Here is a 15,462-nt window from a genome sequence, read left to right as displayed (position 1 = left end):
ATTCCAAGATGCTTCTTCAGATAGAGAGCAAAAGAAGAAGCAGTTAGGCTTCCTTGATTGCCTGTTAACCTGGCACATGGGAAGAAAGATTGAAAATTTGTCCTCCTCATCCATCTCACCTTCCATCAATCCTGTCTGTCATAAAAGTTGACAAGCCTGCACTTTTGCACAGACTATTCCATAGCCGTGGCCAACCTTAGCTCCTCTTTGACTTACTTACCACGGCTCTTCTTCCCATAGTCTTTGCAACTCACCACATGAACTGGACCATGCAAAGGGCACTGTGAATGGGACGCCAATGAGTAATCTGATCAGTTTTGCTATACCAATCCCATTACCCTGAATCAATTCTCACTCAGTGACCCTGTAGGACAAGCCCTGTGAGTTTCTAAACTATAACTCATTCCGGAAGGAGAAAGCCTCATCTCTCTTCCGAGAAGCAGCTGGTAGTTTAGAACAGCTGACTGTGTTGTTAGCAGCCCAACAAATAACCACTGTGCCCCCACATCCCACTGGGTTTTAAATGAGCCATCAGAAGCAAGAACAGGATCTCACTGCCCTCAAGAAAGAACATCCAGGAGATAAAGCTGTGATACCAGAGAAGAACAACAGAAGTAGTAGGACCAAGAGCAACAACCCGTGTGCCTTCCTTCGGGCTGGGGCTTAGGGCCAAGTGGAGTGCTTGGGTCATTTCTCTGAGTGGAGTACCCTTTGGGTTTTATCGGCACCACTAAGAGAGCTTTGTAAATTCAGTTTTTGAGTTGAGTCAGAATGTGTAAATTGTTGAATGTAAAACTGTCTGCTCTGTAAACTCACTTATCTAATAATCAAAAGTTAAATAAATAGAGCTTCGTAACACTTGCCCAAGCAGGGAAGTGGCCAAGGACCATAGACTGCATGACTCAGGAGAACTCCTAACTGGAAAAACTAAGCTGCGCATTTCTGATCCTGAATTACAACCTGCTAACTTCTCTGCTAAACGCCATGATCATGGGTATGACCTGTTAGTTCGGTGTGTCCGGGAAGTACAATACCTGGGGAAGGACAGTTGGTGTCAGAATTGGTAAAGAAGGCTCCAGGGTGGAGGCCTAGCTGACCTCAGCTTCAGGAATCAACCTTGGGCTGCTATTGAGTTCGATTCTCTTTCCCCCTGTGAAGTCAGGGGTCAGATATGGCGCCCAAGCCATTCTTACACTGGCAAATTCCTATACTTCTTTAAGAAATATCCCCAAGTCTCCTGCTCAGTCTTCTTGAAGTATCAACCACTACTTTGGGTTATAAGTTACATATTACTCTCTCCCCAGAGTTGATTGCTTGATAAAAGAATTTTGTTCAGAACTATGCATGGTAAAGTGATATGGGGCATAGTGTGTGTTCATTAATGTAATAATTGTAAATAATTATGAAATTACATTTGTTCAGTATCTCACGCATTGTGGTTTGATTTTGGATTGGGGCAGGGGACATAATTTTTAAGTTTGAGAATTAAATTAACCTGTGAATGTACATTAGAAACATTAAGGCACAAATTTGGAATATTCAAAATTAAAGTAAATAATAGCATTTTATTTACATTTCTAAACAAATATTTATATATTATGAGGAATTCTATCTTCCAACCTAGATGTGGTCTGTTTTCCATGGCAAAGACATCATTTGTGCCGAGGGTGTTCTATTGGGCTGCCAATCACAGGCCAGCAGTTCAGACTCACCAGGCACACACACACACACACACACACACACACACACACACACATATACACACCGCCAGGAGAAAGATGAAGTTATCTGCTCCTGTGAATATTTACAGTCTCAGAAATCCAGAGTGTCAGTTCTTCTCAGCTAATAGGGTCTCTATAATTCAGAATTAACTCAATGGCAGTGAATAAATTGTCCAATATGACGTGTGCCACATGCTGAAGTCTACTTTCCCGAACAGTGTCCAGCTTACTTGAAAAGATAAGGAGAATGACAACAAAAGTAAATTAGATTCACTTGTGCGTCTGAATTGATCAGAAATGCAGTTGCCTAGCCTTTCCCTCAAAGCCCCAGAGAAAGTAAAATTGTGTTGCTTCCAGACAACCGGTGAATTTCTATGTTGTTGAGTAAGCACTGCCCCGAGGCCCCATCCCATTGGTAGTGCATGGTTCGTACAGTATAAAGCAGGTAGGCAACACCAGGCAGCACACACAGGTGGTTAGTTACTGCTCTCCATAGATTGGAGTTCTTAAGCCTCTGCCAAGCACATTAAAATAGTAAAAACACAAGAGGACTGTGGCTGTAAGATTTTATGTCAACTTAAACCTGTGTGAAATTATAGAAGTGGAGTCCAACCTGTCAATCAGGCCACAGCCTGAGGATGCCACCTTAGGGTGTAGCCTGTGAAGAAGAGACAGAATGTCTCTCTCCCTCTTGCCCTTCATCTTTCTCCTTGCTGGGACTCTATGTCTGCCTCTAGGGGTGACCTCAAGTGGGCTGCCAACCTGGAGAGCTGCCAGTACTCTGCGATGTTTCCCTCAACCTCGGATCCACCTAACTCTGCACCCGCCGGCCGGTGATCTCCCTGCTGCATGCTTCACTTTCCTGTGTCATGGGCCTGAAGCTATGTGAGTCTGAAGAGGCCCCAGCTAGCATTGGACCCATGGACTTAATTTTGACTTCTTGATATGAAATTACTTATTGATATAAAGTTATTTCTTTTTTTATAAAGTTATTTCTTATACAATATGAGTCTCGCTAGTTTTGGTTCTCTGGACCACCCTGGAAGAAGTACACCAGCCTGTATGATCATGAGGTGTCGAAGGGATCAGGTATCAGGCATCAAAGAACAAAAAATCATTGTGAATGAGGGGGAGTACAGATTAGGGACCCAAGACCTATCTGTAGGCAACTGGACATCCCCTTACAGAAGGGTCAGGGGAAGGAGATGAGTCAGTCAGGACGCAGTGTAGCAATGATTAAACATACAACTTCCCTCTACTTCCTAAATACTTCCTCCCCGCCCCCGCCCCACTATCATGATCCCAATTCTACCTTACAAATCTGGCTAGACCAGAGGATGTACACTGGTACAGATAGGAACTGGAAACACAGGGAATCCAGGATAGACGATTCCTTCAGGATCAGTGGTGAGAGTGGCCATACTGGGAGGGTGGAGGGAATGTGGGGTAGAAAGGAGGAACCAATTACAGGGATGTATAACCTATTCCTGTACATATAACCTCCTCCCTGGTGAATGGACAACAGAAAAGTGGATGAAGGGAGATGTCAAACAGTGTAAGATATGACAAAATAATAATTTATAAATTATCAAGTATTCATGAGGGAGGGGGGAATGGAGAGGAAGGGGGAAATGAACTGATGCCAGGGGCTTAAGTGGAGAGCAAATGTTTTGAGGTTGATGAGGGCAACGAGTGTACAAATGTGCTTTACACAATTGATGTATGTATGGATCGTGATAAGAGTTGTATGAGCCCCCAATAAAATGATATTTTTTAATTCCAGTATTTTATAATTCCAGTTTCCACAAACTTTTTGGAGTCCCCTAGTAGTTGACATATACAAAACAATACACATGCAAATGAGTGAGGGAGACACGCCATAGTTCAAACCAATGACCATTTTTAAAAGACCTGATATTTGACCCAGAGTCTAATTGTCAAAGGCAAGAATCCATTTCCCCACAGTCTTGGTTAACTTTAGAAACAAGAGGAGTCAAATGTTGAAAGAAGTAGTCAAGTTTGCTTGAAAAGGGTTCATTTTTCATGATTTTCTTTTGGGGGTAGGTTAAGCTATAAGGAAAATATTTCAATAGATCTCCAAAAGTTCCCCTTTGACTATTAGACCTGCAATATTCTAGACCTTTCTACTTTGATAAGAAGGTATCTGAAAGAGGAGTTGTTCATCATCACGAGTTGCTAGCTGCCTTCAAGTTCGCTCAAAGTCCTGGCGACCTGGGCACTCCAGAAGGACATGCTCCCTGTCCTCCATTATCCCCATGATCAGTGTGGAATCAACTCCCAGTGATCCATAGAATCTTCATTGTCTGATTTCAAAAGTAGAACGAACCCCACAGCTTTCTTCCCACGTCATCTGCGCATGGAGGGGTGGCACTAGACTATTTCAGCAGCATGATCACACACAAGTGCTCACTTCTCGTAGGCGCATTTGGGGTTTATTGACTGGGAATTTGAGCCCTGATCTCCTGAGTGGAAGGTTATAATTCTATCTCACTGAGCTGATAGTAGTGTGTAGAAATACAACAGCCCTATCAGAATTACACAAATACGCAACCCATTAACAAATATTTGAAATCAAACCCAAAAGGAAAATTTTCTTATTTTTCCCCTTAGTCTCTTACATCTGCTACAACAAGCGCACCACAGCAAGGTGGTTTATAAACTAAACAACGGAGAGCATGAGATGGATTTTCTCAGACTTAAGGACATTAGTAGTTGGAAGTCAGGGCACTGGATCTATGAGAAACCCTCTCTTTCATGCAGGCTTTTCTATATAAACAAAACCAGAACGCTTATTTACATATGTGGATCAGTTTATATAGCGAGAAAGAATAGAACTGTTAATTCGTCCACACAGTGGTACAGTGGGCTCAATTCCACTAACTTTCATGGAACAGTTCATATAATGGAAGTCCTTGAACTCAGCTGCCAGGTCTAATGTCAAGGAAGCAGACAGCAGAGTCCTCCTCTTGGGCAAGGTAGGCAGAGTCTGCCTGCAGGCAGCAGACAGCAGGGTGGGTCAGCAGCAGTAAGCAGCTCAGGAGCTCAGTGAAGCGGGCCTGCATATGACCTGTAACTCAAGCCTGGTGACAGGATCCACCAGCCTGAGGCTCAAGCAATGTCTGTACCAGCAGCGTGGCACAGCAGGTCTTGAAGAAGCCTCAAGTTCTGGTGGCACAAGCCATGGGTTGGCTTGGCCCAAGGGTATTGTAGCACACAGGTTGAGTCAGAGAAAAAAGCAGCAGCACGCTGGTCTGATCACCAGGGAGCAAGAAACGGGGGCAGTCCCTACAGAGCCATTTATCTCTTTGCCCTCTGATCAAATGTTCCAAAAGGAAAAATTTCAATTGCTTAATTAAAATCCACCCACTCTGACTGCCACTTTGCCTTCCTGCTACCCATGTTTCCACTGACCTGGGATTGACATGACCATACCCATCAACCTAAGATTATCCTACATTCTTCATCATTGTGTGTGGCTACTTGGCCGTTCAATAAGGAAAACCAGAGAGAAACCAATGCAGTTGAATTATAATGCTGGAAAAGAGTATTGAAAATGCCGTGGACTACCAAAAGAACAAGCAAATCTGTCTTGGAACACGTACAACCAGAACTCTCCTTAGAAGCCACGATGGCAAGAGTTCATCTCACTGCTTTGGCCATGTTAGCAGAAGAGCCGAACCCCGGGAAAAGGCCATCGTGGGAGCCCCCTGTGGCCTACCATTCGTGACCTGCTGTCTGATCTGGCAATCTTGCATTCATTTGACCTTGCTGCCGCAAACCTAACCTGCAGCCTATGGTCCTCCTGCTCCATCTTCCTGGTTCATCAAGCCCACGGCTATGCGAATCAGGAAGTGCCTCTGGTTTAGCACTGTACCCACAGGCTTCACCTGGACTATCTTTACTCACTTTTACAAGTGCCCCTTTGCCTTTGGGAGGAGCTGGATTGTGTGTCTGGTTTTCCTGTATCTCCTGGTGTGTTGCCTGCTGATCCCAGGAGGCATCCCAGACTACCAATGGTGCGTTCATTTGGATGACCTTGACCACTGCATCCACTAGCCTGTGCCCACCACTGTCGCTGCTTCATCATCCTGCTTCCTGTTCACCAGCTTCCACATGCCAAGAAAAGCCTGGCTTAAACTAAAATGGACTTCCCGATTTCTGTCACTGCATAAACCACTTCCTTATATAAATCGCTTTCTATATATACTACAACAACAGCTAAAATAAAATGCACCTACTCCTCAGTTACCAAGATGACTAGAGTCCAAAGACCAGATCATTATGAAAAATCAGAGGTTGACCATATCACTTCACCTTCTCACCAGTACTGTGAATATCCCAATGAACATCCCTTTGCTGCGATCATCGGCCAACCACTGCCTCCCACTCTCCCATCGCCAGGGCGGCCCAAGGGCAGTGCTTGTCTCCAAACCCACTGTCCCACCCCCTCCTCTCCTGTCTTCATTATATTTTCAGAATCAAAAGAAACTCAAACTCACTGCCACTAAGTCGATTCCGACTAATAGCTTCCTTATTTTCAACACTTCAACAACCCCAGAATTCCCTTGGTGATTTAGTCAGGGACAGGAACTCTGTCTGTGGACCTTGGGTTTCACGAGGGCGCATGCTGCCCCGGCTTCCCCTTGCTGGCCCCACTCCCTCAACATCCCCTGCTTCTCTCCACTTCCATGTCCCCGTGAAAACTGGCAATCCAGGATTTCCTGAGGCTATGACAGGCCCAGCCTCTACCTGTCACCTGAAACTGCAGCTGCCGCCAGCCACTCACCTACTGAGCCCACCCCTGCCTTCCTACCTGCTCTGCCCTCACCTGGCCCCATCCATGGGGAGGCATTGAGAAACTCTTAAAAGGCTGCACAGGTGTCTGATCACTGACAGGAGGTCTAGCTGGCCCTAGGAATCTGAGGTCCCTGTTTTAAGGCTCCTTCTGACTATGACCAGGCCTGGCCATGTTTCCCCTTAAGCCTGGATGCTCTAGCATCAGACCGCAGGGGGTTCCAACCTCGTCCCAGCTACAGGTCACTGGCTGCAGCTGGCCCAGCCTCAGCCCTCTGTGAGCTTGCCAGGCAGTGCCCCATCCTGCCAGTCCCACTCCTGCTCTGCCTGCCACGCCTGTGGCAAGGGACAAGCCCATCCTCTCTCCTTTCCTATCCACTGAAATATGAGTTCCTTTCTACGTCCATGTGGGGCTATCCGTCAGGATTTCCCCATTAGAAACCTGTTGGGTTGTTTACTATAGCTGTGTGGCATCAATGCCCAATAGCAGATTTTCCCTATGGTCATAAATGTCAGATAACAAGATTGTCCTTAAGTACTGAGTAGGTGTACTGAGCGCATGGCAAGTCACCTAACTGAGCTCTTGGCTAGAAGCCAGACAGAAGTATTTGCATTGTTTTTATAGGTAGGAGCTCACACTGGAAAGGAAGATTCCAAGACCAAGGGTAGGCGTTGATGCTGGTGCTTTGGAAGGTGCTTCTAGACTAAGACAATCATTAGGAAACACAGAATTCTGCTTCAAGGGGCAGCGTAGTCCTGCTGACCCTTTTTGCCTTCAAAACGAGGTAGCTTAAAACCAGGGTGGAGGAAGGCAGCACCTTGCCTTGATAATAGCCATGTTCTTTCTCCTCCCTCAATGGGCCCACATCCTCCTTTCAAACTGAGATGCTTTTATTCATATAAACATTTTGTGCCTACCCGCTTGCATCTTTATACTTAGTTGGTGTCTCTGGACACTTGAATTTCTGACCTAATCATCCTTCCCTCACTCCTGTCTTACACCAAGTGCATTAGATCTTCAAGGGCATCGTCGTTGATGTGCACAAACGGATGACTGCTCGTGTTCTCAGTGTTGACTTGATCTTGCCAAATGTCCTCTTTTTCAGTGTGCTTCTACCTAACCAAGCATGGTGTCCTTTTCCAGGGACAGAAGAGGAAGTCTTGCCAGGAGCGCTCAGGCCATCCTCCCTCCAAGGCAGATCTGGTGTTCTTTGACAGTCCACGCTACTTCCAATATTCTTGCCCAGCATCAGACGCACATTCTTCTTTGGTCTTCTTCATTCAATGTCCAATTTTCCCATGCATATGGGACAATTGAAATCCCGTGCACGTGGGCTGTCTGCAGCAGACAATGGCAGCGATCCCGGGAGCTGGAGAGATAGAGGAACATGCCTCGCAGTTGATCTTTTCAGAGAGTTTGAAACAGCCCAGACATGTCTCAATTCGGTCTGTATGCTTCTAGAGCAGCAGTTCTCAACCTGGGGGTCGAACGACCCTTTCATAGGAGTCGCCTAAGACCGTCAGAGAATACTTATTTCCGATGATCTTACGAACGTAGACACCGCTCCTCTATCGGTCCCCAGGCGGGTCCGCCCACATGCAGATATGCCCACACACGAGTACCCGGTGTGAAGACTGTTACCCATGCTATGCCATGCTTCAAGACAAAATTCCATTTATGTCATTAGAAATAAATATTTCACAATATATAATTACATATTGTTTTTTTGATGAATCACTATGCTTTCATTATGTTCAATTTGTAACAATGAAAATACACCCTACATATAAGATATTTACATTATGATTCATAACAGTGGCAAAATTACAGTTATGAAGTAGCAACGAAAATAATTTTATGCTTGGGGGTCACCACAACATAAGGAACTGTACTAAAGGGTCTCAGTAAAGTTGAGAACCACTGCTCTAGAGTATCCAACTGAACAGTACAGAGTGCAGAAGAGGAACAGGAACTCTTGGAAGACTTCATGAAAACATTAAACTACACAGTCCATCAATGACAAAATTATGACAAAATAATAATAATTTATGAATTTTGAAGGGTTCATGAGGGAGAGGGAGAGGGAGCGGGGATGGAGGGAGAAAATGAGGAGCTGATGCCAAGGGCTTAAGTAGAGAGCAAATGTTTTGAGAATAATGAGGGAAACAAATGTACAAAAGTGCTTGACACAATGGATGGATGGATGGATGGATGGATGGATGGATGGATGGATGGATGGATGGATGGATGGATGGATTGTGATAAGAGTTGTATTAGCCCCCAATAAAATGACTTTAAAAAACAGCCACCACACAGCCCATTTCAGTTGTTTCAATAACAAAGAGGCTATTGCTAGTGTCCACATCTTTTTGTTCCAGAAAGCCTCCTACCTTTGAATTGACCTGTTTGGCCAATCTTTGTCCAGCGACTGCTCAGGAGTTCCAGGCTCTGAAACCAAGCTTGGAGGGATGGTCTGAAGATGAAGAGCTGCAGCAGAGTCTTGATGATGTCCAGACAAAGCGAAGTTTTCAGTATTAATCTCCAAACATCATTGGTGGAACCGCAAGCCAACAGAGCACTGCCTTCCCAGGACCTGGGCTGACCACGGAAATTCTACTACAGAAAACTACTTCCTTTGGATAAACACAACAGTATGGGTTTGGTGTAGGTTGTCATTCAAACTACACTGTTAAATCACAGTAACCATGTCATCTTCAGGGGTCTTGCAGTCACCTGCTACTACAGCTTGATAAAACTCACTTCTCAGGAAGGTGTGGTGGATGACTTGCAAGTACACGATGTGATTGACTACCTCATTCCAGGGTGTTTGGCCACTCCCTGGATTATTTTTTCATACGTAATAATTCATATTTTAATTTATATGTATTCATAGGTTTTTCAAGATGGCAAGGATAGGTCATATTAGTATAAAGACAAAAATACAATTAATACATAAGAGGGAGAAGACCCCCACCAACATTCAAAAAGCCAGGGAAGAAACTTCTGTCATGGAAAAACTAAGAGATACTTGGACCCAGTACAAATTCAGTGGTGTCTATAGGGAGGTCAACTGGCCAAGTATCAAATTCAAACCAGCATAATCAAGATTACAATGGTCTCTGCCTGATGGGCTGTCTTTGTCTAGAGGGGATCTGCCAGTTGCTCAGTCTGACTAGATACTCTGCAGATGAGTTTTGGGCTCGCCCTGCCCTCCATAGCCTTCTACCATTGGATGCTCATAATTTTAGCTCTGACAATTTTCTCTTCACCATATTCTAATTTTGCAATTGTCATCTTTGGATGACAAAAGCTGGTATGCTTCTTAGTTGACGCCTCGCTTAGATGGCTGCTTCTTTGAATACAGGTCTTTTAGACCCTAGACACTTCTGATTTATAGCCAGGCACCATCTACTCTCTTCACCACACTTTGCTGTAGTCCCCTCATCTCCAGTGATCATTTCATGAAGGGGAGTATTGAGCAGGACCATGATGTAAAACCTAACTCTTCTTAGGTTGAAGCTCAGATTTAGTGCCAGCCCAGAATTCATTCCTGGATCTAGACTTTTTTTTTTTTTTTACTGTAACTTGGGAATTAATCCGAATGTCATATCATTCCATAGTTCAATCATGTCAAGCATACTTATACAACTGCTTCTATAATCAGTCTCTAAACATACTTTTCCTTCCTGGGCTTCTTGCTGTAGTTTCCTTCTTAGCTTCTCACCCCTCTATATCACCCCTTCCCCCAAACCCTTGTGCTTTCTTTCCCTATAGGCTCAACATCCCTGGGTTTCATTTACCAAAACAACAGAGAAACCAATAACACAGCTTCAAGAGGGTGACCCCATGGCAGCGCACCTCTGAAATGCATCCTAATATGCACACCGTAAGCAAAATATAAAAGAATGGCCATCATAGGATTGTCGGAATAGTATGTATACAGTATACAGGGTGTTGATGTAGCGAGGTCTTGTTTGTCCACCAACCACTCTTGGTACAGCTGTCTTCTGCTTCCTCAGACACCGTGTCTTTTCTGACTTAAGTCCTCAGGTTACAAGTGTGTCTAAAGTAGAGTTCAGTGTACCCCGTGGGGCTCCCGTATGAGGGGTCTCACTGATGTAGCTTCTGGAGTATGCCATGCACCCAACAATGCAGGATTCGGTGTCCCAACATTCTACAGCACCCAGTCTGGGTTCCCAGCATACCCCCTCCCACCAACAGACTGCACCTATGTTCCCCCAAACTTGACCACTCCCTCTCCCCACTTCCGCATTGCCCCTCCAATTAATAAACCACATCCCTCTGACAGGGCCACCTCCCTCTCTGGGGACCTCACCCCAGAACCACATGACAACCATTCAGCAAATAGCGCCCTCCCTTCCCCCACCCATTTGATCCCAGCTGTCGTGAGGTGTTCTCCTGCCAAGTGACCTACACTATACTTACCTGGAGCAGGTGTTGTGTGGTTCGTTGGCACTGGTTCGCCTCTTTCCCAGGCTGTCTTGGCTCCAGCCAAAAAGGCCTGAAGGCCTGCAAGCTTCTGCTTGTGCCCGTTCTGTTGCTTGTTCCTGCAGCAGTGGACTCAGACAGTATTTGCACTCTTGTGCTTGACTAACTCCACTCAGCATAAGGTCTGCCAGATCCCTCCAGACCTTGAAGTGTTGCATGGTTTCATCACTGTTTTAGGGATGCATAATATTCCCGTATGTGTATGTTCCGGATTTTTTTTTTAATCCACTCTTCTAGTGATGAGAATTTGGGCTATTTCCAACTGCTGCTATTGTGAACTGTCCTGCAATGAACATAGGGGAGCAAATGTCTACTCGTGATTTGTTTCTGATTTCTTTTGGGTAAATGCCCAGTAATGGTATTGCTGGGATATATGGTAACTCAATTGCCATCTATTTTAGGTATCACCAAATCACCTTCCACGGTGGCTGTACCTATTTACAAGTCCGCCAGCAGTGCATATGAGTGCCTACCTCACCACACCCTCTGCAACACTTGTTGTTCTGTTGTTGTTGTTTTTTAATTCGTCTATGGTTATGGGTGTTGGGTGGTATCTCATGATTGTCTTAATTTGCATTTGCCAGATGGCTAATGGCTGGGAGAATTTCCTCATGTGATTATTAGCCATTTGGGTATCATTCTTTGTGAATTGGCTGCACACCTTCTCAGAGGGCTGTTAGCTTTTTTGTTGTTGTTGCAAGCTTATAAAATTCTGTAGATTTTAGTAATTATTCCTTTATCTATTATGACATTACTAAATATCTTTTCCCAGTCTGTGGTCTCTTGTCTTACTCTTTAAATAATGTCTTTCAGTGTACACAAGTGTTATATTTTTAATAGGTCCTATTCATCTATTTTATCTCCCATGGGCTGTGTTTTGTTTGTTAATTCTGATAGCCCATGCATTCCCTGCACTAGGGTTTCTAGCTCTGTTCCAATCTTCTCATTGATGACACTGATGGCTTTAGGTCTTTGGTCCACCTTGAGTTTGTTTTGGTGCATGGAGTGAGTAATGGGTCTTGTTTCATTCTTCTGCAATTGGATATCCAGCTTTTCCAGCACCATTTATTGAAGAGGGCATCTGCTTCCCGTTTAATGTTTTGGGGACCTTTGTCAAAAATCAACCGTGTGCGGATGTTTTATTTCTGGATTTCCTGTCCTGATCCATTGGTCCATGCATCTATCGTTATACCAGAACCAGGCTGTTTGGACAACTGTAGCTGTCAGGTACAGCAAGACCACCTACTTTGTTCTTCTTTATGAGGAGTTCTTTGCCTATCCTGGGCTTCTTCCCTCTCCAAATGAAGGTGGTAATCATTTTCCCATTTTATTGAAGAATGCTGCTGGAATTTGGATGGGAATTATATTGAATCTGTATAATACTTTAGGTAATGTTGACATTTTCACAATATTTGAGCCTTCCAACCCACAAACAAGGGATGTTCCTCCATTTGTGCAGATCCCTCTGGTTTCTTACAGTAATGTTCTGCAGTCTTCTTCATGCAGGTCATTATTTGGGGGGGGGGGGTTAGGTTTAATCCTACGGATTTCAGCTTCTGCATGGCTATTATGAATGGTATTGTTTTCTTGATATCTTTTTCAGGATTCCCATCACAGGTATACAGGAACCCAGTTGATTTCTGCTTGTTAATCATGTATCCTGCTACACTACCAAACTCCTCTATTGTTTCCAGTAATCCCATTGTGCACACCTTGGAATTCTCAATATATAAAATCACAGAATCTGCAAATAGCCAAAGTTTCACTTCTCTTTTACCCAATTGTACTTCCTCACTCTCTTGCTATTTTCTTATGATACTGGCTAGGACCTCCAGCACAATGTTGAATGAAAGTGGGGATAAGCGACAACCTTGTGGAGTTCCCTTAGTCAGTGAAAATGTTTTCAGCTTTTCTCCATTGAGTGTAATATTGGCTATTGGTTTTTCATATGTGGCCTTTGTATTGAGAATTTTCCCTTCCAGTCCTATCTTCTTGAGAGTTTTTATTGGGAATGGGTGTTGGATATCATCAAATACTTTTTCTGCATCAATGGATATGATCATATGTTTCTTGTACTTTTTCTTATTAATATGGTTATTATGGTGGATGACTTTAATTATTTTCAAATGTTGAACCATCCCTGAATCCCTGGTATGAATCCTACTTGGTCATGATATATTATTTTTTATATATGTTTTTGGATTCTATTGGCCAAGATTTTGTTCAGAATTTTCGCATCTATGTTCATGAGAGTTTTAGGTCAATAGTTCTCCCTACTTGTGGGGTCTCTGCCCAGTCTTCGTGTCGGGTTATGCTGGCTTCATAGAATGAGTCTGGGAGATTGCTGTCTCTTCCTGTGTTCTGGAAGAATCAGTGTAGGATTCGTGTCAGCTTTTCTCTGAATGCTTGCTAGAATTCTCTTGTGAAGTCATCTTTTTTCAGTTGAGAGTTTCTTGATGACCTTATATATTTCTTCTTTTACTATGGGTCTGTTCAAATTCTTAATGTCCATATGCATTAATTCAGGGAGAGAGAGTTTTTCTAGGTATTTTTCCATGTCCTCCAAGTTATTGAATTTGTTAGCATACAGTCTTTTCGAAGAACTGTGTTATTAATTTCATTAGGGTGTGTTGTGATGTCCCCTGTTTCATTCCTAATTTTTTATATTGACGTCTGCTCCTTCTATTCCTTTGTTAAGTTTGCTAACAGTTTGTCAATTTTGTTAATCTTTTCAAAGAACCAGCTTCTTGTTTCATAAATTTTTCCCATTGTTCTTCTGTTTCCATTTCATTTATTTCTGCTCTTATTTTTATGATTTCTTTTCTTTATCTTTTTGAAAGATTATGCTGTTGCTTCTGTTCTAATTGTTGGAGATGTTGTGTTAAGAAGTTGAACATGATTCTCTCATCTTTTTCTCTGTGTGTGTTTATTGCAATAAAGTGACCTCTGATAACCACTTTTGCTCTGTCCCATAAGTATGTTGTGTTATCTTTCTCATTGATTTCTAGAAATTTCCTAATTTCGTCTCTTATTTGGACTACTAGCCATTCTTTTTAAGAAGTGAGTTGTTAAACCTTTGTCTATTCTTTCAATTGTTGATTTCCAGCTTCATGGCACAGTGGTCAGAGAAGATGGATTAAATGATCTCTATGTATTTGAATTTACAAAAGCTTGCTTTATGTCCCAACAGGCAGTCTATTATACCATGAGTCATGTGCATTGGAAAATAATGTGTATTTTTTTGCTGATGGATGGCGAGCTCTTTAAATATCTATGAGATCAAATTGATTGATTGTCTTGTGCAATTCTTCCATTCCTTTATTGAGATTTTTACCTGTTGATCTATCTTTCCTTGAAAGTGGTGTATTAAAATCACCTACTACAAATGTTGATCTTGTGATTTCGTCTTTCATATCTTTACAGAGAGGTCTGAACTTATTCTTATCTGTGTATCCTTTGGGGGCACATATTTTTGTCTCTAGCTGCTCTCATGATTCTCTTCTTTTCCTTGAAGTTGGATAATTTAACTACTATATGTCTTGATGTGTGTGGGTGTTTTGTGTGTCAGGGGTGTGTTGAGGGGCATTAATCTAGTGGTGTTCTCTCTGCTTCCTGGTTGGTTATTGTGTTCTCCTTTGTAATATTGGGGGATTTTCCTCAAATAATTCCCTTAAATTTTTACAGTAGGCTTATTTGTTTCTTCCTTCTCAAGGACCCAACAATGAGACTAATGTTATACTTCATGGAATCCCACAATATTTTCATACTTTCATCAGATTCATTTGTTTTTTTGTGTGATTGTTTCTCTCATTTGCTAAATTCTGTTTTATAATCTTTGAGTTCACTAATTCAATTTTCCATTCATTCCCTTCTATTGTTAAGATTTTTCACCTTGTTCCTTAATTCTGCTACCTCCTCCCTTAATTCTTGATTTTCCCTTTGGTGTAAGGATTCTTGTATCTTTCTTTTTCCTTTATTTTTTAAGGATTGATCCCCTAATTTCTTGTATGACTCTCAACAACATTCTCTTGAATTCTCTATCTGTCCATTCAAGGGCTGCTTCTTCTGTGTAAACTGTTAAGTTTGGGTAATTGATTTTTTTTTTGGATAAATAATTGATTTTTATTTCTCTAGATTTTTTTTGTGGTAGCTGCTGGTGTTGGCTGTTGTCTGTATCCCATCATGGATAAACTAAAATGCTGCATTAGCTTCTGTGATTTGTAGGACAAGGAACTCGATCTACAGGTTAGGGGAGGATCAGCTAGGTGCCATCTACACATCTATTGTGCATAGATGATGAGGGCCTGTTAGTTGGGTGCATAGGAGAAATAAGATGTAGGTGCTTGGGAGTATGTTTTTTGTTAGTGGTATCAATCTTAAGAAGCCTTCCCGTTAAGTGTGCTAATTTTTAATGAG

The sequence above is a fragment of the Tenrec ecaudatus genome, chromosome 6 (genome assembly GCF_050624435.1).
Source record: "Tenrec ecaudatus isolate mTenEca1 chromosome 6, mTenEca1.hap1, whole genome shotgun sequence".
Taxonomy (NCBI): Eukaryota; Metazoa; Chordata; class Mammalia; order Afrosoricida; family Tenrecidae; genus Tenrec; species Tenrec ecaudatus.
The sequence above is the reverse complement of the archived record's forward strand: the minus strand, read 5'-3'. Positions refer to the sequence as shown.